This window comes from Perognathus longimembris, chromosome 4 (genome assembly GCF_023159225.1).
Source record: "Perognathus longimembris pacificus isolate PPM17 chromosome 4, ASM2315922v1, whole genome shotgun sequence".
Classification (NCBI taxonomy): Eukaryota; Metazoa; Chordata; class Mammalia; order Rodentia; family Heteromyidae; genus Perognathus; species Perognathus longimembris.
Genome location: NC_063164.1, coordinates 59,461,403 through 59,484,862, shown reverse-complemented (window position 1 = coordinate 59,484,862; position 23,460 = coordinate 59,461,403). Strand labels below are relative to the sequence as shown.

The 23,460-nt window shown below is 36.1% G+C and overlaps 1 protein-coding gene across 1 annotated transcript in view; it reads right to left on the bottom strand.

Moving 5' to 3' along the window:
• Kcnh7 (potassium voltage-gated channel subfamily H member 7) overlaps window positions 1-23,460 on the bottom strand; it is a 450,536-nt gene that overhangs the window by 206,505 nt on the left and 220,571 nt on the right. The gene's annotated exons all lie outside the window — the stretch shown is intronic.

Here is a 23,460-nt window from a genome sequence, read left to right as displayed (position 1 = left end):
AAATTTGGATATTTGTCTTGTTAGATTGAGATCTAAATGACAAATTAATGAATTACTTTATTGAAGCTAAAGCTTCTTTTCTTAATCTATTTTTTACTTGGTATATTATAAACTCACATTTCTTTTTTTTTTTTTTGTCAGTCCTGGGCCTTGGACTCAGGGCCTGAGCACTGTCCCTGGCTTCTTCCCGCTCAAGGCTAGCACTCTGCCGCTTGAGCCACAGCACCGCTTCTGGCGGTTTTCTGTATATGTGGTGCTGGGGAATCGAACCTAGGGCCTCGTGTATCCGAGGCAGGCACTCTTGCCACTAGGCCATATCCCCAGCCCATAAACTCACATTTCTGATAATGACTATTATCAGTTAGCCTAGCTATGACCCTCCATAGGCTGATGGCCATTATAATGCTACACATAGATTACTACCTAATGAGGGAGAATTTGGCTAGTCACTATCCAAAGACCAGTCCGGTGATTTTTCACACATCTATCTTCACCTCATTGTATTTTTCAGGAGTAGATAATCTGAATCCATTATAGCTCATTTTAATTACTAAAATCAATAAATATGGCCAAAATGCTTTACTTCTGAGTATTTGCTGCATAGTTTATTGCTCCCTAGCTCATAAGGTTGATGTAGAAGGAGTTACAATAATTCCAAAGGAGAACAGCAAGATGGCTTTGGTACCCTAGGCTTTTTCTGAACCAACTTTGTCCCTTCCCACTCCATGGATGCCATAAGTTGTGTGTCTCATGTGGACTGTTAAAGATGGCCAAGGGAGTTGAGTTCAGTATTGTCTGAAAGAAATTCTACATATGAAAAAGATGGTTTCTTGATAGTTTAACCACAGGCAGAGCACAGAACATTCTTTTTGCTTGTCAAAATGTACTGCCATAACTCTAGAATTAACAGCTTTGAGATAAATGGTAGGTGAATGATGCCTGTCATCAAGATTAAAGAGCATTAATAGTCATGTCAAGTGGAAGAAACAGGAAAGCTTCCATAATGATATTTTAAAAATTCAAGCATGTAATAACTTTTGACATGAAGGTTTCAATGTGCATTATGTAGGAAATAAGATTTCATGTGTCTACATATGAGAAGCATCGCATCAGATGCAGAATGGATGTGCAGGCTATCCCTTCCTTCATGGGGTACTATTTCTCTTGCCTTCAACCATAGTTAGAGATTAAGATTCCAAGTAGGATTCTAACTGAGAGCAATTTTCACAAACAATGTTAATTTGTTTTAAGTGCAATTCAGGAGAAGAAACTAATTTTCCCATTTAATACTTTGTTAATTTTTTAATACAAAAGGTAACAAGTAGTAATTCTTTTAAAGGTACCATTATTGTTACCACTATTATTAAGTCCAGGGGCACACATGTAGTATGCTTTTTAAATTCTTTGTCTATTGATAAGTGATACATCAAGAAAATAAAATTCAAACAGAAGAAATCCATAGCCATTCATATAATATAAAAACTATATATACTTCCTTCACAAACTGTTTTGTTATAAGCATCTCCTTTGTACAACTACTTCAAAACAATTACAAAAATAAAAAATAAATGAAACTAGAATTGGTTAATTCAATGCCTGAAACATTAGTTAGCCCCAGGTTAAAACCATTGACATAAACTCAGATGGAGACTAAGTGAGGAGCTTTGGATACAAGGAACATGGAAAGGAAAGGGGATATTAAATCACTGAACATGGGAGGAAGTGAGGAAAATAATCCTGCTCAAGTCTTTTGTGTGGAAATGCATTTGAAGAGAGTTTTATGTCACCTCAATAAAACAGATTTAGGAAGTTTCTAACCTTTACACATGGGGATTGTTCCCTCAAAATCAAAATCCTGCATCTAGTGTGGAAGATGTAAAGAAGAAAACAGGAGCCAGGCCAGGAACAAATACTTATATAGCTCATTGCTTAATTTACATGCTGCTACTGGAAAGTGTCTAGGCAATTAACCTTCAGTGGGTCCTTGGGTGAGTTAGACAACTTCATTCTATTGTATCACTTTGTCAGAAATTGGTAACTATAGGTATTTGCCACTCATGTGCAGTCTATGGAATGGTTATGCCAGTAAAATTAAATTATCATTAGAATATTTTTACATAATTTAGTAGTGAAGAAATTCATTTTCCATTTTGAAGTTTAGCCTACAATTTTTACACAATTAAGTTAACACATCTGTTCCTCATGTTGGCTCCCCTTTCTCTTCCTCATGGGATGTATTCCTGCTTTAAATAAGTGAGCTCATATACATACCCAGTTAATAACTTTCTGAGAAACCTGCTTATCAACTTGTAAATGATGAGGTAATGCTGAAAATACCATGCATAATTAATGAAATTTCAGTCCAGTTTAAAATTTTTCATTCTATTAACTTGACCAAAAGGAAAAAGTCTGAGAAAGAAAGAGTCTCATCCTTTCCCGTTTAACAAAATACTGACAAAGAAACAGTTAAGAATAGTGTGCTAGATTGGTGGGGTGATTCAAGTCTCCTACAGCTGAAAGGTTACTTAATTCAGAGTTGTGCTGAGTGTCCTGATCTATTCCTAGCATCCTGATAGACAAAGGTTTCACCCACAGTCTGCAATCAGCACCAGTTATATTAAGGCAGGGAGGCTGATGTGCTTGTAAGTGCATCATCAAGAAAAGGGATGGAAGCCATCAGACCCAGAAGGGTCTGCAGAGTCCAGCCTAGTAAATACAGTCTCCAGAGGTGTATGTGGGAGGCTGGAAAAGCAATGAGGACAGTTGTTTAATCAAGGATTCTACATGAGTCTTCTCATCACAAACTGGAGTTCTTTGAGAAAATGGCCTCTTGGCTACCGGCAATGGGCAGAATTAGAAAGTCGGTGGCTGAAACAGTTGTGAAGACTTAGGGGATGTGATTCAAAGGAGAAGATGAGGCTCCAAAATTTAGTTGCAATGAATGCTGACACTCTCTGCCGGTAGCAACCTCAGAACCTTTGAATACTTACTGGAAGTTTTTAACTGTTTGTGTGTGTTTGTGATCATTATGATGCTACAATGCATATATAGTTTGTTTTCATTTTGTGATTTGTGTTTATTGACAAACTGGCAAGGCTTTGCTTTATCTAGTTATTCAGCTTCTGTTGTGCTGGCCAGGCTTATCCACACAGATATGCTTCTTTCCTCTTGATATCAAAATATTGATGTATTTTTGACATCTCCTCAACAAACTACATCAAAAGCATATTATCAGCCTACGTGAATGAAATAAAATGTATCATACTTCTGTTTTCTGGATTTAAATAGATACATTTCAGTTTGTTCATATCATTTAGCTTACTAATAACCACCCAAGTTATACATTGAAGGAATTGTCATGAATATCCTTGTAAACAGACTAAGGAAAAATGTTTTCAGAAACATACAAGGTCTCTGTCACTGCATAATTTCTTGAAAACTATTTAAATATTACAACAATATTCTTAGTCTTTGGGTGATAGAAAAACAACTCTAGGCTTAAACATTGAATAGGAATCGTGGGCTTTCATTTTTTCATTTCTAGAATAAGTAAAGAAAATTATATTGAAGAACGGGGCTTGTTTCCATCAAGTTAGCTGCACCTTTTCTCATCAGCATAGAGAGACATCGATATAGACAGAATTAAAAGATGTTTTATATTGTTAAAAAGAGAGAATTCTCTTTAAGAGTAGTAATGAGGTATCTCCACAATCTCAGTTTAGTCCTAGTTTACATTTAATATTGTAAAAACAATGAGGCACAATTTATTATATTTTTTTTAGAAGGCATTCTTTCTTTGGGTAGAATTGTTTGCTGTCATTGCCTAGTATAGAAATCATGTAGACATTCCATATTACACTTGTAATTTGGTCAAGATCATAAAAATTTAGAGGATATAGAGACACACCCACCCTAATTTTAATCAGAATATTCTAGTTGGCCTCACAGATATGCTATTTTCTCCTAGTGTCACTGGAGATATCTATCTATCTATCTATCTATCTATCTATCTGTCTGTCTGTCTGTCTGTCTATCTATCTATCTGTCCATCTATCTATCTAACTGTCAGCTTAATTTAATTATATCTCTCTTTCTCTATTTCACTCTCATATTCCATTCTATTCTTTCTTTCTTGGAAAGAGGGGTAAATGGTATTTTATATATTCAATCCAAATTAACTTTTTTTTTTCAGTCCTAGGGCTTGAACTCAAAGCCTAGGCACTGTCAGTGAGCTTCTTTGTCCTCAAGGCTAGTGCTCTACCACTTGAACCACAGCACCATTTCTGGTCTTTTCTGAGTAGTTTATTGGTGATAAGAATTGCACAAACTTCCTTTCCAGGGCTGGCTTTGAACTGCGATCCTCAGATTTCAACCTCCTGAGCAGTGAGGAATATAGGTGAAAGCAACAAGTGCCCAGTCCATTTTGATAATTTTTTTCTAAAATCAAATCCCTACAAACTCATTTTATGAAGTCAGAATTACCTTAATGCTAATAACTGAAATGGGAACTATAAGGAAACTACAAGCTGATATACTTGGTGATCATGGACACATTGTTGTCCTCAACAAAATATTACATCATCAGATTGGATCTATTCCAGAGATGCAAGTATAGTTCAATATGTTTATAAATCAATAAAAGGTATATGTGACAAGCACACAGGTAGCCTCTATACTCAGTAGTGAAAATTTGAAAGTTTTTTCCTCAAAGTACTTTTTTCCCAGTTCCATCAGGGACAAGTAGGAAGCCTACCTCTCATTCATTTTATTTAACGTATTAATGCAAATCCTACCACATGAAGTAGGGAAGAAAATAAAATGAAACCAGCCCAAATATCAAATAAAAAATGTAGAAATAAATTAGCTTTGTTAAGAACAGAATCTTAAATACAGAATGTCCTCATGACATTACTGAAATTGTCAGATCTGATGAGTGAAATGAGTAGAAGTTCTAGAAAAAAAGTAAAAAACAAAACCATAGAATTTCTATATACCAACAAGGAACAATCTGAAAATAAATTGTATAGAGAAATGGCTTATTTCCCATAGCATCAAAAATGCTTAGGAACAAATATAACTAAGGAAATGGAAGATTTGTATCTGAAAATTCTAAAGAATTGATTTGATTTGGTAACATCACAAAATGGAATGATACCCTCATCATATTAAAGCAACCTCTGGTAGAGTTTTAATGTCAGTTTTTTTCCCTCAGAAAAAAATAAAACTCTCTTAATGAAAAAGTAAACACAAGTTTAGAAAGTCCAGAAATAAACATATCTCTGACAAATGTGTCAAAAGCACACAGTAAGAAAAAGACAATTTATCTAATAAATAGTGCTAGAGATAATGGCTATGTAGATGCAGAACAATGAAGTTGGCCCTCCACTTAATCCTTTATACAAAAATAACACAAAACTGATTAAAGACTTAAACTTAGTACCAGAAAGTATAGAACATATGTAGAAGAAAGTATCTGAGGAAAGCTATGAAAGCTATGGTCTCAGAAACAATTTTTAAATCCACCTCCCAAATCACAAGCAATGTAAACTAAACTTAAAATCAAATGATCAACAGAGTGAACCAACACTCTTTAAGTAATGGGAAAAAATATTTGTTACTATAAAATCTGCTGTGGCATTAATGCCCCAGAGAAATAGAACATTCAATAGCAAGAAAGCAACATGATTTAAAAAATGGGGTGTTACTTGGGATAAACAAGCACTGGCCAATAGCCATCCTTACCAATAAGATTACAAAAATTAAAGCAGCAATGAGACACTGCTTCACATCTGTTATAATGGCTGTCAGCCAAAGAGCAAAAGGTCAGTTTTGGTAAGACAACCATTGGACAGCATCAATCCGAATGAGAGCCATTGTAGATAACAAGGTAGAACCTTCCCCCAATAGTAAATACAGAGTGACCCTATGGATCCAGGAGTTCTGCAGTACTGCTTGCACTCCCCTCCTCACTGCAGGCCTATACATAACAGCCACATGTGACAACAACCACCTAAGTGCCCATCAATAGATCAGTATCAAATGAAGTGGATACACACATGACTTACTTTCAAACCTTATAAACCGGCAATTTTGTTATTCATGAGAAGACAGGCAAATTTATGTCAAGTCAAAGAAACTAGAAAAAATATACAAATTTCATAAGGTACCACTTATGTGAAATATAACTCAAATTCATACAGGCAGAGTGGAATGATGTTTCTCAGCTGGTAGATTAGGATAGATGAAAAGAAATTTTAGTAAAAGGATACAAAGTTTAGAGTAGGGAGAATGAGTTCTGGAGATCTACTGTACAGCAGTATAGAATAATAATAGATTATATATTTCAAAATGGCTAAAGCATTAAAAAAAATCTTATCAGAAAGAAATGACCACTACATGAGTGATGAACATGTTATAAAGCTGGATTTTCTCATTGCCCAATTCATGTGTGCCAAACTATGACATCACACATGATGATTATATATCATCATTATTTCATGATTAAAAATAAGAATTTAGCTAGGCACTAGTGGCTTATGCCTGTAATCTTATCCTCTCAGAAGGCTGATATGTAACGATAAAAAGCTTGAAGCCAGCCCAGGCAGGAAAGTCCATAAGATTCTTATCTCCACTAAATGACAAAAAAGCCAGAAGTGGAGCTGTGGCTTGAGAAGTAGAGTGGTAGCCTTCAGCACGAAACTTTGGGAGAGAACCCAGGCAACACAAGACACACTTTTTTTTTCTATTATCAAAAACAAGATTATTTCTCCTGTATGCTTTGAATCAAATATGCAAATGTGAAATCTAATATTGTGTTTTGTTGGTACTCTGTGTCCCAGAATCTTTCTACATCTAAATTTTGGCATTCTCGAGCAATTTAGAGCGTTTTTGTTCTTCCTGTAACTGGGTTCATTTCCTTTTCTACTTTCTTTTGTTACTCTAAGACCTTGAGCACAGCTGATAATAGATATAATTTTTTTCCTAGTAAAGGAGAAGCTGCTGAAATCAGCATTACAAGTAAGAGTTAAAGTATTCTAAATCCTGGGGGATGCTAAAGATATTTTTGAATAATTACATTATGATGCCTTTTAAAATTAATGAGGAAGTTAGCATCTAGCTTTCCCTTTGTTTATAAAAATATGACAAAGCCTTATGGATGGAAAGTTTACAAAAAAAAAGTGATATCTTACGTTGGTGAAATGAGGAGACTCATACCTATAATCCCAGCACTAGGGAGGGAATGGAGGGAAGGAGTGGGTGGATCAGTCTAGGCTATCTCACCAAGTACCTATCTTAAAAACAAAATTAAACTAATATCAAAACACACATGATAAAAAAGTCCTTTAATTTGACAAACTTATTTGAGGGATGTTATTTGTGTGACTGTAGGTATAGTTTTTTTTTTTTTAGAAAGAATCACTGAACTTTCTATTATATGTATTCTAAGCAGCACCTACTATGTGCCAGGCACTTTTCTAGGCACCGAGGTTCATGCAGTAAGGAAGGCAGACAAAGACCTGTCCTCTTGGAATTTATTTTCATTAAGTACCTGGAACACTTAAATCAATGGTTCTAATACTGAGCAATTATGTCAGTTTTACAAGGTCACTGAACACTAAAGCATACTGTCCGTTTATCACCCCTTATTTATAAGGACTGCAGCAATATATTGTATCAAATATACTGAATGCAATTCTTCACTGGGACTAGTTCAAAAGTCTTTACAAGCACAAAAGGATCACATACACACACACACACACACACACAACAAAAGATCCCATATATATTTTTTGCTTTACACACAAGAGATCTTATACAGTAACCAAGATTACTAAGGAACATCACATATACTTCATGGGCTCCTACTAAGTAATTTAAGGAATTTTTTTCCCCCTCATCTGTCATGGGGCTTGAACTCTTGGACAGGGTGCTGTCTCTGAGCACTTCAGCTTAAGGCTACCACTTTGAGCCACAGAGCCACTTCCAGTTTTCTGGTGGATAACTGGAGATAAGGGTCTCCAGGACTGTGAACCACAATTCTCAGATCTCAGCCTCCTGAGTAGCTAGGATTACAGGTGTCAGTCATCAGCGCCTGGGAGTTCAAAGTTTTATTAAAATTTTTTCAGGAGATTTTTGAGAGAATTTGATAATTTTTAATTGCTGAAATAAGAGCCTTATAATCATTCATTTCAAAAGCTTATATAATTTAAACTAATCTCAGAAATAGTGTCACAGGTGAAAAGTAACTTCATATAAATAGTATACTTTTCCAAGGTCATCGATTTGTAGGTAGTCTTCACTGTTGTACAGAGATTGTGCCTCTATGGGCACAATCCCTGTGAAATATTATTAAATAAAATTAAAATCTATAGCCTCCAAAATCTATGAAATAAATTCTTTATTATATTAAAACATTACCACTTCATGTCTCATTTGAACATCAACCACTAGCTCTTCATTCCCAACATTTACAAGTTATTTTAACATTTATTTGCTAGTGTTTTCTAATGTCTACACTCATGTCTGCTTCAATCTATCCCAGCTCTTTTTCCTCCTCCTCCTCCCCCTCCCCTCCCCCTCCCCCTCCTCCCCTCCCCCATCTCTTCCCCCTCCCATTTCCCCCTCCTCCTCCTTTCTTTTTCTTTCTTTTTTTGCCAGTCCTAGGGCTTGGGACTCAGGGCCTGAGCACTGTCCCTGGCTTCTTTTTGCTCAAGGCTAGCACTCTACCACTTGAGCCACAGCACCACTTCTGGCCATTTTCTATATATGTGGTATGGGGGAATCGAACCCAGGGCTTCATGTATAGGAAGCAAGCACTCTTGCCACTAGGCCATATTCCCAGCCCCTCCTTTTTTTTCTTATTCTTATTTGTGCTGGTCCTGGAGCTTGAACCCAGTTCCTAATAGTTTTTTTTTTTTTTTCCTCTCTCTCTCTCAAGGCTAGTGCTCTACTACTTGAGACACAGCTCTACTTTCAGGTTTTAGGTGATTGGAGATATGAATTTCATAGCCTTTCTTGCCTGGGCTGGCTTTGAACGGGGACTCTCAAATCTCACCCTCTTGAATAGCAAGGATTCCAGATGTGAGCCACTGGTGCCAGGTTTGCCTTTCCAATTTTAATACTCATATATTGATTTGGAAATGTTATTGTCTCTCTGTAGTTGCAACTGTTCACCAGCAAAATTATACACTCTAATAACATGTTAAATTATATATTTCAAGGGGGCAACACTGAAAAAAAATGTACACATTACCTTACTTATATAACTGTAACCCCTCTGTACATAACCTTTACATTAAAATAAGATTAAAAGTATATATTTCAGGAAGCATATATTACTATGCTGTTCTTAATTGCATGATACAAAATAATGCTCCCTTTCTAATCAGTAAAATAATGCCGACGAAAATAAGTGTCACTAGGTCGCTATCTGCATTCAGCTTGCTCATCAATTTCAAACTTGCATTTTCACAGGTAGAGGTCTCCTCAGTGTGTTTCTACACAGTTGAGTTCTAGGGAACTCAATTTCATTTGCTTGTAATCATTTTTCATCCTGTCAAGGTCATTTTTAATTCTAATCCTGTCTTACAAGGTGCTCACCCAAACTGATGATGTGATGTACTTGGCAAACTTAATGATACCCTCTCCAGCTCGTAATCAATCAAATGGAGAGGTGTTAAATGTACCCAGGACAACTCACTGCAGAATATCACCTGTTCTGAGCTTAGGGGCCATGGCTCTACATCATGTTATTTTTAAATTCTGGTGATTGCCTTATTTTTCACACTGTGTGGTAGAGGAAAGACAAATAGAAAGTTTTCTGAATTAAATGACAGCAAGCAGATGTAGGAATGTGATCACAGATAGGTCTGGCACCTTCCTAAAGAGCCCTTTACAAAGTGCTTACACTTCCTAAAAGGCATCCTGACTTACCATTGACTGAAACAAACTATATAATTTGGGACTGGGCAATTGGCAGCTGCCATGGCTTTACTGTACTCACAATTTTTAAGCCAGCTCAGCATTTAGGAAAATTTTATTTTGGTCACCAGAAAAGAATTGGCTTCAACTTGGTAAATGCTGTAACAATTTGATGTTGTGTAGAATGATAGCAAAGTAAGGCTTGCAAAGCCTGTTCTGTACTGTATAGCATACATGTCTTGGCTTAGGACTGTGGTATCTTGATTAAGAATCTTGACGATTTCTTCTTGTATGGATAGCATCCCTGACAGGAAAAAATGGAGCTATCTTCAATAGATAAATTTCAGCAGTACAAGTTGAATTTAACTCAATAGCAAATAGCTGTGAGTAGCTGTTTCCTGAACTACAAAATGGAATTATAGACCAGATCATATACAATATTTTGTTTTGTTTGGCATTGTCAGGGGTCAAACTTAAGGCCTCACACATGCTAGGTAAATACCCCATCACAGTACTCTATTCCCCTCTCCTGGTAGTGGGTTTTACCTGGGTTTCCAATTGAGTGGAAGCAATTGCTTTAAGTGACCTCCTGGAAGTTGTGAGATTTATTCTATGTTTCATGAAAAATAACTTTCCAAGTCATAGTGATGTCTCCCATGGGGAGAAAAGAAAAGGAAGAAAGCATACACTATATTTTTACTCCTGTGCTAGAGTATTTTTAAAGTCTCATTTTGTTCTAAGAGTCCTACGAACATGGCCAAAAGGAAAGGAAAAGGTAGAAAATTCAAATTATTCACATTAGTACTCCTGGGAGAACAGTATCTGGTTGGAGTTCTGTTCTGCTAGGTGGCAAAGAACACCTGAGTTCTAAAAGTTCCAGTGGATGTTTGTGGCCAGGAGTTTACAGGTCTCAGAGAAACCCTGTCAGTTGACTGGAGGTCCTTTTATTTAAGATGAGGATATTTGTTTACCTGTAATGGTTCTGTATATTTGCCTCTATTTTTTCTTTTTGCCAATAATTATCTATCTGTTCTGAGGTCCCAATAAAAAATAATATTTTTCCTTTCATAGCTTAATAGTTATTTTTTAAAACAATTTCCCATTGGAATTTCTAAGTCAAAGCAAAACTGACCTGCGATACTCTTTCCATTATTCAGTTAGTACTTAAATGTCTTCTGACAGAACTATATAATTAATCTCTTTAACATTTTGCTTGGACTATCAGTGATAACACGGATACCAACATGTCTTCTTTGTAGGTTAATAACTTATACAGATAGCTTGGGCCTGGTGGCTCAGGCTGGTAATACCACATAATCAAGAAACAGAGACCTGGAAGATCATGGTTTGAAACTAGCCCAGGCAAAATGGGAGACCTCACTTCAACAAACAATCTGAGTATGATGGGTCATATCTGTAAATTTTGAAATGTAGGCTGCACAGATAGGAAAGCTGCAAGTTTAAACGTAGCTGTAGTAGAAAAAGAGTTACTATTTGAAAAATAACTTAAGGCAAAGAGGCCTGAAGGCATGGAGCAAGTGGTTAGGCAATGTTGTACTAGCCTAACAATTACAGGTCCCTGAGTTCAAACCTCATACTGCCAAACAGGAAAACAAACATAGTAATAATTCATATGACTATCTGGGTTAGGGATTTTAGAATGCTTAATCTTATGAAGAAATATTACACGTTATAGACAGTTGGGCTGAATGCTCCATTTCATGTGTCAACCATGAGCTTCTCTTCTTATTCCTGGTAATCATTTTGTGATAAGTACCTCATTAGTGTTACAAAGACTGAACAGTTAGTAGTATTTTTGAATTTATCTTCTCTGACATATGGGCTCATGTCACATTGAAAAATGAAAGAATAGATCAATTATGAGTAAAAATGGTATTATAAAATATTATAGGCTAAATGTAAAATATAAATATCCGTATGGTCTACCATTGGAACTTGATGTATCCCTTTGGATATGAGAATTATTACAAAAGGTGGGACTTAATGTGTGGGCAAAGGGAAGGGGGCAGACAGGGGAGAATCTATTATAGCATTTTGGAATGAAATGCCATTTCATCCTATTGTATCATCTATTTCAAGCTGGGTGAGGAAAAAGGTCCAGTAACTTTGGCTGGCAACAATATGTCAAAGATCTAAGAATAAAGTTTCATTCAGGATCTTCTGAGTGAAAGCCAAACCCTGAGAGGAGCAGGCAGGCATGGTGCCCGGGTTTCAGGCTCTTGCTGAAATGGAAGGCTATTCAGTACATCTAACCAACGAAGCCTGCGGCAAGGAAAATGGCAGGGAAATCTAAATCACGGTTGGAATTGCACTAAGGTTAGAAACTTGGGGAATATCAAACCCTCCCTACAGCCTATAAATCACAAAGTGATCTGCCTTTGGCTATTCTTTTCTGTATTCTGTATCACTCTCCTAACCCACTGAGGTCCAGCTTCTCTGTCCCTAAGCTCTGTCAAGCACTGTGGCTGTTGATGATAGCTCCTGCATTTCCTTTCCCACTCTTCATTGGGATCAATCTTTTTCTTTATCTTATTTTAGAAGAATTCTGTTATATGTGACCTTTTGACCTTTTGTTATTTTAGAAAGCATCACTTTCCCCATTTTATTTCAATATTCCAATACTATCTCTTCCGGTACTCTTAAAGTCAGTATTCTGAATTAAATAATGGAAAATAATTCATAGTACTGAATTATTTGTATATTATTTGCCATATTATAAATGATGATATAGTGTAAAAATGCCATAACTTGAAGACATATAGTCAACCATTGAAAAGTGGCCTTGAGGCCAGGACCTCATTTGTGATGTCCCAGAAGACTGACAGGAGCATTTGTTTGGGACTCCAGCAGGGCCCAAACAATGCAAGAGTTGGAATAGAGCATCTTGATGCTCAGGAGACATTTGCAGAATCAGAAATATAAACTACCGGAGTTGAAGACTGAGTTGTGATGTCAAAACTGTGATATTTGAGATTCAACTTTTTGCCACTTTTCATTATTTCTGAGTTCTGGAACCCAAGAATAAAGCACAACATGGGCAAAAGAAGCTGGGCAATGGTGGCTCACATCTGTAAGCCAAAATACTGAAGAGGCTTGTAATCAAAGCCAGCCCAGACAGGTAAGTCCATGACACTTTTACCTCCAAAAAACAACCAAAAAGCTGGAAGTGGAGCCGTGGCTCAAGTGGTAGAGCAAATAAACAATAACAACAACAAAACAACTCAGGGAATCTTACAAAATTTTCTGTCTAGGCTGGTCTGAATCTCATATCATAGGGGGAAGTACAAGTGCAACTGAGCTCAGCTATTGGTTGAGAAGGGATCCAGTGAACTTTTCTACTTGGACTGGCTTTGAACCATGAGCTTTTCATTCTTGACCTCCCAAGTAGCTGGGTTTATACACATGAGATACAGGTGCCAGCTTATTTATTTTGAATTTTACCAAATCACTGAGTGCATTGATGATACTCCCATAGTCTCATTTTGTTCTTATATTCATAGTATTTTTGGAAGAGTGTTTCTGTTTCCATATGAATATTGTGATTTTAATATATGGGCAAGTATTTCTTCCTATGGGATATTTTGAAGTTAAAATTAAAGTTGCAAAGTGGATTGTAAAATTGTTACTTTCACAATCTTTAATGAAGGCAACAGATTCAGAGTTTTAAAATCTAGAGGTAATATTTTGCACACTCTCCACATAAGAGGCAAACAAAGTACCCTCACTCAGAAAATACTATACCTACTCCAAATCCTCATTGTCTTCTTCATCTAGAATGAAAAGATTAAGTTCTAATATTTGTGGGCTACCATAATAAGATACCTAACTATAGAATTAAACAAGGAGAGCTGAGAAATCTCTACAGTGAATGTTATGAAGCTCTAAAGAAAAAAAATTAAAGGAGACATCAGGCAATGAAAATCTTCACATGTTCTTAGATTTCCAATATTAATATTGTGAAAATATTTATGCTACTGAAAGAAATCTTGAGTCAGTACAGTGACAATGAAAATCCCAATGTCCCTATGCAGAAATAGAAAAAAAATCAACCTTAAAATTCCTTAAATTTCAGATGAAACATAGAAGTCCCTTAATAGCAAAATTAATCTGGAACAAAAAATAGTAACTTTCTTATTATCAAAATACAAGATTAGGACTTAAACTACAGAGCTATGATAACAAAACTTCATGGTGCTAGAACAAAATAAACATGAAAATCAGTTGAATGGAGTAGAACCCAGAAATAAAACCACACATTTACAGCCATCTGATCTTTAACAAAAGAATCATAAAAGTGGTGGTGGAAAAAAATCTATTTCTCTGTACTCAGAAAACTGAAACTGGATCCCTGTGTCTCTCAACTTGTTCAAGCACTGACTTCAAATAGATGAAATATTTTTGTTTTATGATTTGAAATTACAGGTTTGAGTTTACACTCCTTCGTGGCCAGCTCTGTAATTGCTGGTTATTTTTAAGATGAGGTCTCTCTCCCTTTCCCAGTGTATGTCTGGATTGCAACCCATCTATTTCACATGTCCTATGATTATTGGCATGGCAGCTATATACCACTGCCTCCTGTTTCTCTTCACTGAGATGGAACCTTGAATATTCCTCCACCATGGCTGGCCAAGAAGTACAATCCTGTCATAACTATTTCCTGAGGAATGATGTAAGTTTTTATTTACTTAGATTGCCCATGTCCTGTAATTTTTTCATTTTCAGCATCACAATAAAGTAGGATTACAGGTGTGATTCAAAGTGCTCCACTGAATCAAAGATGTGAATATAATAAGCTGGGTGCTGCTGGTGGCTCACACCTACAAGCATAGCTAATCAGGAAATTGAAATTTAAGAACCTTGGTTTGGAGTCAGCCAGCCAGGCAGCCACATCCTAGAGACTCATATCTCCACAAATAAACCTGCAAAAACCTGAAATCAGATGTTTGGCTCAAGTGATAGAGTATCATGATTTAAAAAGCTGAATAACAGCGCAAGGCCCTGACTTTGAGCTCCAGTACTAGCATGTGCACGTGCACATGTGTGCACATACACAGATCTAAATAAAAAGCTGAAAATTTGAAACTGTTACAGGTATATAAGAATTTTCTCCACATCAAAAGAAACAATCTCATTGTTGTAATTAATTCCAACATGCCAGGTAAAACTGTACCCTTCTTTTGTCTCTTGTATTCCCTTCCTGTGGTTTCACCCCCGCTATCACTGTATCTGATCTTAGTACCCTGGATATGGTATATACGTGTATTGGAACTAGGGAAGTGAAAGGGAATACCAAAATCGAGAGACAAAGGATAAAAACACAAATTATTCCAAAAGCAATACTTACAAAACCATTTGGTGTAAACCAACTGTACAATTCATGGCGGAGAGGGGGTAATGAGGAGGGGGAGGCAGGGGGGGTAGGAGGGAGGAGGTAACAAGTTGAACAAGAAATGTACTCACTGCCTTACATATGAAACTGTAACCCCTCTGTAATTCACTTTGACAATAAAGATAAAAAAGAAAGAAAAATTACCAGAATCAAGAGACTACTTACAGAATGGGAGAAATCTTAACCAACTACTCTCCAGAGAACGGAATAATATGAAATCTCCTCTTTTTCTGTATCTTGCTTGCTGAGTATGCCTTTGACTACCCATGAGTATAGATGGAAACAAGAAGCTACTATGAAAACATTCCTCTTCCTCACTTGCTTCACTTAAAGTATTTTGATGTTTAGGTTTTATTTTCAGTAAATTTCATATATCTATCTGTTGTTCCCTTATGCTATGGTCTTAGTTCAAATCTTCTTGTCTTAGGAAAAGAGAAAGTTTATCAGAAAGTGCAACACAGAAAAATAAATGTTGCATGTTTTTGCCCATATATGACATAGATCTTAAAATACTAGTCACAACAATAGAAATAACAATACAAGATAGTTGTAGCAAGTATACTATTCAGTCAGAGAAGAGGCAACAGAGATGGTGATAGGAAGTAAATATGATAAATGGTCGATGTATAAGAATAGTAGAATGAACTGTTCTACAAATTGTTCAATAAGAGAAGAAATGAAAATAAAGAGGGTTAGAAAGAGCATATGACGAACGAATTTGGTCCAACTGTTCATGGACATATAAATAGCAGAAGGGAACCTCTTCATAAAATTAGTTTATTCTACTTTTAAAAAGAATAATGACACAACACTACAACAAAAGAACACTCTTAATTTAAAATAAGATTTCAGGACTGAGAGGCAGAATTGAATACTGTAAAAGAGCAAAAAAAAATGGTGCTGTCTGTACTTAAAATAGAAAAATGTAGGGAAAATACTTCAGATGTTACTAACTATTCTATGAATGTCTTCAAATATATCAACTCATCAAAGTTTTCAGAAGTAACCATACAGGTTGTTCTTATTTTAAATCATTAGAAAATAGAAATCCATCTATTCTTACCTACAACTGAAATAAGGATTGCAAAGAGGAAATGCCTATCAAAAGCTTTTTGGGAAGTTAGATGTGTGCAAACATGCCAGTCTTTCCTTATACTGTGTGGCTGAAATGAAGAAATCTCTTACATTCACCTGTAATAGTACTAGTTTTCTTGAGCTGAGCTTGGGAAGAAAATGAAAGGAGCATTAATTGTTGTCACAGATTTCATGATGGGCTAGAGCTCACCTTAAAAAGGCAGATTAATTTTGCTTTTCAATTTAGTGCACTCTATAGTAATGATAAAAATAAGGCATTCAGAGAAAATTTGATTGGAAGTTTTTTTTTCTTTTTTCAACAGTTATCAGACATATAATGGTCCTGTGGTCAGTAAATAGATACTTAGGGAGCAACAGTAGAAATCTTTGAGAGAAGAATGAAGAGAGAAGAATGAAGAATGCATTTTTATTTTTCAAATAGCTAAAAAATATTAGAAACTCTCCCCTTTTGAAGAATTTCTCTTGATTTGTTGTTTTTTGTTTTGTTTTGTTTTTAGATTTCATGACGTTGGTAGGTATGAATACTGAAATTTATCTTTAATATGGATTTAACAGCTATCATTTTTACAACGGGAAATATCCTAATTTTATGAAGACATTCTGGTTATTTCAGGTTGCCTTTTGAGTTTTGTCCCTTCCTCTTGAAAGCTTGCAACAACCTTATTCTGAGCTTGAAAATATGTTTTCCTTGTTACTGAACTAAGCCAAGTCACAAGAACATATCGATAATTTGCAGGGAGACGGCTGGACCTGGAATGAATAGTGTTAAGTAAGATAAGGGAAGCTCAGAGAGACAAATGGTGCATGCTTTCTCTCATATGTGGAAGCTAGGTCTAAAATAAACCTGTGCCTGATGACTTATACAAGACTCTATGCATTTACACACAAAATCACTAAAGGAAAGTATACTTAGTGGGCATTATAAAGGTGCAGTACCTCAGAACAACTAATATACTATTTGTTGGAATGAACACCAGAAAGTAGACACATGTTTTTGAGGGTGTGCAAACGGGCAAGGCACAGGAATGGAGCAGAAAGGGTGAACAAATGTAATAATTGTATTTGATGTACATTATGGGAAAAATGAACTATATAATCTGAGCATAGGTACTAAACGAGGAAGTGGGAGAGAAGGGAAGTAAAAGGTAACAGTGACCAAGAATTGTACTCATGACCTAACTAAGAAGCATCATATTTTCTTTTGCTGGCCCTAAGTCTTGAACTCTGGGTCTGAGTACTATCCATGCCTCCTTTTACTTAAAGCTAGCACTTTACCACTTGGTCACAGCACCACTTTTGGCTTTCTCTGAATAGTTTAATGAAGATAAGAGTCTCACAGACTTTCCTACTAGGGCTTGCTTCTAACAGTGATCTTCAGATCACACCTTCCTGAGTAGCTAGGATTACAGGCATGAGCCACCTGCAACAAGCTAAAATGTTATTTTTAATGAGAAAAGTAACTGAAAAACAGTCTAAAACTTATTACCATTGAAAAGCAGTGAAAATGTCTTCCCTAATTTATAATCTTACATTATTGCTAAAATTGGTGGATGTGTATTTACTTGGAATAATGTACAAAGAGTAGAACATGAAATTATAACTGATGAGACATATAGGCAAGACCTATGAACCTCTCTCTGTTTTTTGAGACAGGATGCTGTTGTGCTGCCCAGGCTGGTCTCCAGTTCCTGGACTCAATTGATCCTTTTACTCCAACCTACTGAACAGCTGGAACTACAAGCATACACCACCTTGCTGAGTTGACAACAGTATTTAAAATAAATAATGGTTTTGAATGCATATAGAAATTATTGTATCAAACTGTGAACAGGGATTATTTGTACATGATAAGAATGCAAATTGTATTTTATTCATGTCTTTACTTGCCATTGAAGGTGCATTCATTATAGGATTAGAAATATGTGTTTTTGAAGATTATTATAAAAATGGTTCATTGACTGCCTCATTGTGAAATTTTAAGATAGTATAATATTTGAAATAAAGAATATAAATCTTTTTAGCAATGTTTCAATATTAATTATGTACTTGTATGAATGCAGATTTAAAACTAATTATAATTAATACAAATTATGTCCTGAAAATATAACTGCAAAATTCTACATTTCATCTATCTTTGAATAAAATATAAGCTTTTAAAGCACTAGATTTTCCAGAAAACAATGCTTCCAACTCCTTCAAATATTAATTCAGGCAGCTTACCAGTTGTTTAATTTACAGAATTGGATTCTGTAAATTTTCTAGAAGTTTCTGACTCTAATAAAGTATCTAAATCTCCTTGGCAGTCTCTCTATCCTATTAGGTCTCACATCTACCACTTGATATTAGGCCTGGAATGGGGTCTTCACAGAAGCATAACATAGAGTGTTATACATCAGCACAGGATCAGATCTATACATCATCACTAAAAAAAATAGCTCAGCTGCTGAGAGGTAGTTTTGAGCAAAAGTGGACCATGGGAGAAGTTGCTGGTATGAGTATTTACAAGAGACCCACCACAACATAATCAGATACTTCTAAGGAGGATGAATGGGGATTTGGAGGGGAAAAGGGATTGGGGGTTAAGAAAGGATACTAGAGGGGGTGAATACCACAAAGGTACATTATATGTATATATGTATCCTAATGGTGTATCAAGATAGAATTTCATCTTCTTAGTAGACCCAGTGCAACTACTGAAAGTCTTCTGTTGGTTCAGCAATAGGAAAAGGTATATTTGGAGATGACAAGATTTATCTAATGAATTATCTATTCATATTCTGACTTTAGTCATCGGGGCTCACCTTGCCTATAACCCACTGAATTATTTGCTTGTTTATCACTTTGCTTTTGATCATACTGTAACAGTAATAGAAATAACTTATTACCCTTCTGCTATGTAAGTATAGTTAATTTTGTGTAATTTCTGTTAGCCACTCTCAGAACTTATAGCACTGTATTTATTTCACACAACTTTAATTATCATTGTCCCCAGCATTTCCAGAACTGTACATTCCTCTCTGGCTTTATATGTTGCTTTTGAGATATTCTCCACTCAGACTGAACTTCTATTAATTTTCTGACAAAGGGATTTCTTTACTGTATCTTCTAGACCTCCACAAGCACTATTTCCTTTACCCAGATCTATATCTGCCTCTGATTTAACAGGATTATGTCTCTACCACACCCCAACCGCCAACAGACATGCATATTCTCAAAGAGTCAACTGAGACCTCATTTCCCGGCCTCACACCCCCTGAGAAGAAATTCTCTCTTCCCCATGGAAAGAGCTTGGGAATTCTTACATAAGACCAAAGTACTCCTCTGTTCCTCATGAGACCCCTTGCAATTGCTTACTTCATCTGTAAAACAAAACAAAACAAAACAAAACAAAACCTCCACAAGAGCAAGATCTCCTTTATTGTTTATGATAAATTAATAAATAACTTAGTGGAGTCCTCAATGGTTACTAAATGTGTTTTTCCATAATAATAAAGTTATGGGGCCGTTGAAGGTAAGGAATTCATCTTTTACAATTGTTGACTCTGCCACCAATCCATATTATGCACCATTGGGTTTCAGATACTTATAGGACTGTATTTTAAAAACTAGCTTGGATTTTTCCTTTGCATTGTTTTCCTCATATGAAATCACATAACTCATCACTAGAGTACCTAGGGAGATCACTTAGTCTAGTCTTTGCATTGATATTTCTCTAGCTTTTACTGTGAAGATATTTTAGGTATTTTGGCCCAGAGGCAAGATTAGTTACTTAAGGGAAAAAGTGCTAAGAGTGCATAAATGAAGTTAAGGCAAACTTTGTACCACTTTTTCCTTCTTTCAAAAGGACCATTTGGCAGGAGGTGGAAATAAGGAAGGGAGAAGTGAGAAGTGCAGCAGAGGCTGCTGAAAGTAATCTGGATGCTCATTTTGGCTCTAGAAGAGCCTCAGATTTGAGTAAAAAAGGCAGAAAGAGGTTGACGTTGTAGAAAACTCTGGGCCCCAGATTACTGGAATGTTCCAGTGTGTACCCTTATTGTAACTCTTTATTAAAACTTGTCTTTAAATACAACTACAAAAAATACTTGCAAAACTGTTTGGTGTAAATCAACTGAACACCTCAGGGGGGGAAAGGGAAAGTGGGAGGAGGGAGGGGGGTATGAAGGACAAGGTAACAAACAGTTCAAGAAATGTATCCAATGCCTAATGTATGAAACTGTAACCTTTCTGTACATCAGTTTGATAATAAAAATTTGAAAAAAAATTGTCTTTAAGTACAGGTTTCAATTCAACCTGTCAGTTTGTGAGTAGAAGGGACATTGATCAATGCCATCTATTTTATAATGCCCCCAATCTCTCAATCCCACTCATAGTTCCATTTTCACAGATATACATTGAATAGTAGGACTGCATTCATCTGCTCCTCCTCTCTTCATTTGTTTAACCATTCCGGTTGGTCTGACCTTCCTGACACCACAAGTTCCAGTTTCCTGGTATTTATTTTGTTAAATAGTGAATTAATTGTTCAAAGAAATTACACATTGGAATTTTCCTCATATACTTACAAAACTTATATTTGGGTATATATGTATTTATATTAAACTTCCTATATGTGAGACAAAACATGTGTCCTTTGTCTTTCTGAAGTTGACTTCATTTTTTTTTTTTTTTTTTTTTTGGCCAGTCCTGGGCCTTGGACTCAGGGCCTGAGCACTGTCCCTGGCTTCTTCCCGCTCAAGGCTAGCACTCTGCCACTTGAGCTACAGCGCCGCTTCTGGCCGTTTTCTGTATATGTCATGCTGGGGAATCGAACCTAGGGCCTCGTGTATCCGAGGCAGGCACTCTTGCCACTAGGCTATATCCCCAGCCCCCAGACTTCATTTTTAACTTAAAAAATAATAAAAATACATATAACAATAAAATCCTGGGATATGAAGTCCAGGAAAGCTAGCCCCATCTGATTCCCCCAGACATTTACATTTTTTTTCTCAAATTTTTATTATCAAACTGATGTACAGAGAGGTTACAGTTTCATACGTTGGGCATTGGATACATTTCTTGTACTGTTTGTTACCTTGTCCCTCATGCCCCCCTCCCTCCCCACCTTTCCCTCCCCCCCCAGGTATTCAGTTCACTTAAACCAAACAGTTTTGCAAGTATTGCTTTTGTAGTTATTTCTCTTTTTTTTACCCTGTGTCTCTCAAATTTGGTATTCCCTTTGAATTTCCTATTTCCAATACCAATAAACACGGTTTCCAATATACTCAGATAAGATTATAGAGATAGTGTAGGTACAACCATAGGAAGGTGATACAAGAACATCATCAATAATAAAAACTACACATACACATAGGACGTTGAAAGTATTTACAACTGTGATATATCAATTGTTTCCATAAGCAGCCCCACTGTTGGGTATCTATCCAAAAGCCCACAAACAAAACCACAGTAATGCCACCAGCACAACAATGTTCATCGCAGCACAATTTGTCATAGCGAGAATCTGGAACCAACCCAGATGCCCCTCCATAGATGAATGGATCAGGAAAATGTGGTACATATACACAATGGAATTTTATGCCTCTATCAGAAAGAATGACATTGTTCCATTTGTACAGAAATGGAAGGACTTGGAAAAAGTTATACTAAGTGAAGTGAGCCAGACCCAAAGAAACATGGACACTATGGCCTCCCTTATTGGGAATAATTAGTACAGGCTTAGGCAAGCCTTAGCAGAGCATCACAAGGCCCAATAGCTATACCCTTATGAACACATAAGATGATGCTAAGTGAAATGAACTCCATGTTATGGAAACAATTGACATTTACATTTTTATTTCATGTTCAACAGTTCCTTTGGGTAACAATAAATTCATTATTTTCTCCATCTATTTGTGGCTTATCATGTCATGTTCAAGAAACATTGCTTCCACGATGGGTAGTTCTCCCAAAACCAGAGCTCAGAGAGATCATCTAAATTCACTGAAGGCAACACTATTGCACCACACAACTGGAAAATAATCATGGCTAGAGCATTACTTCTAGAAAAATGCGCATGCATTTGGTAAACTTATATTGTTTCCACAATTTATTAATTCATCTTCCAATGGCCTAGCCTTAATCGTCTTAATCATCTGCCATCTTTCCTGGTAGGAAGGTGATGTAACTGATTTCATCTTCATTCTTCTTGTCTCTAATAAGGAATTAAAGTCATATGTAGGTTAAGTCTCTCTCCCTATTCCCTGCTTCTCTTTCTCTGGCAGGGTTGTGCTATGTATGCTAGGCTGAACTCAAACTCCTGATCCTTTTACCAAAGCCTCCCAAGTACGAGGATTACACTGAATGTCCAGTGGGCCCAATTTCACAGGAATGTAAAAGAATTATGATAGGTATAGAGTACTGAATGACATACTTTGGTGACCTGTGAAATGAGAGCCTTGAAGATCAGGTTCAGTGTAAACATAGTGACATCCCAAATAAAAGATATGTTAGGTACATAAAATAATAGGAGTGATAGGTACATTTTTTCCCCTAAGAACTATAATTAGATTGACCACCAACTTCTGCATAGCCTTAACAGTTGTTTCATTAGAGAAGAGCAATGTTCAATACATAAAGAGAACAAAGTGTCACCTACAATTACGTTGAAAAATACATATTTAATCAAAGTGAAATTAAGAATTCAATCTAACAAATTCTAAAGGTAAAACAACTCAAAAACATAAAAAAACTTTTGAGCTTGTAAGAATAAAATCATTACAGAGGCTATCATCACCTTTATTATAGCACTCTTATATTGGCTCTTTGCCTTTCTTTCTTTCTTTCTTTCTTTCTTTCTTTCTTTCTTTCTTTCTTTCTTTCTTTCTCTCTCTCTCTCTCTCTTTCTCCCCTCTCTCCTTCTTTCTGTTTTTTTTTTTGTTTTCTTGCCAGTTCTGGGACATGGGACTTAGGGCCTCAGTACTATCCCTGCTTCTATTTGCTCAAGGCTAGCACTCTGCCTCTGAGACATAGCACAACTTCTGACTTTTTCTGTTTAT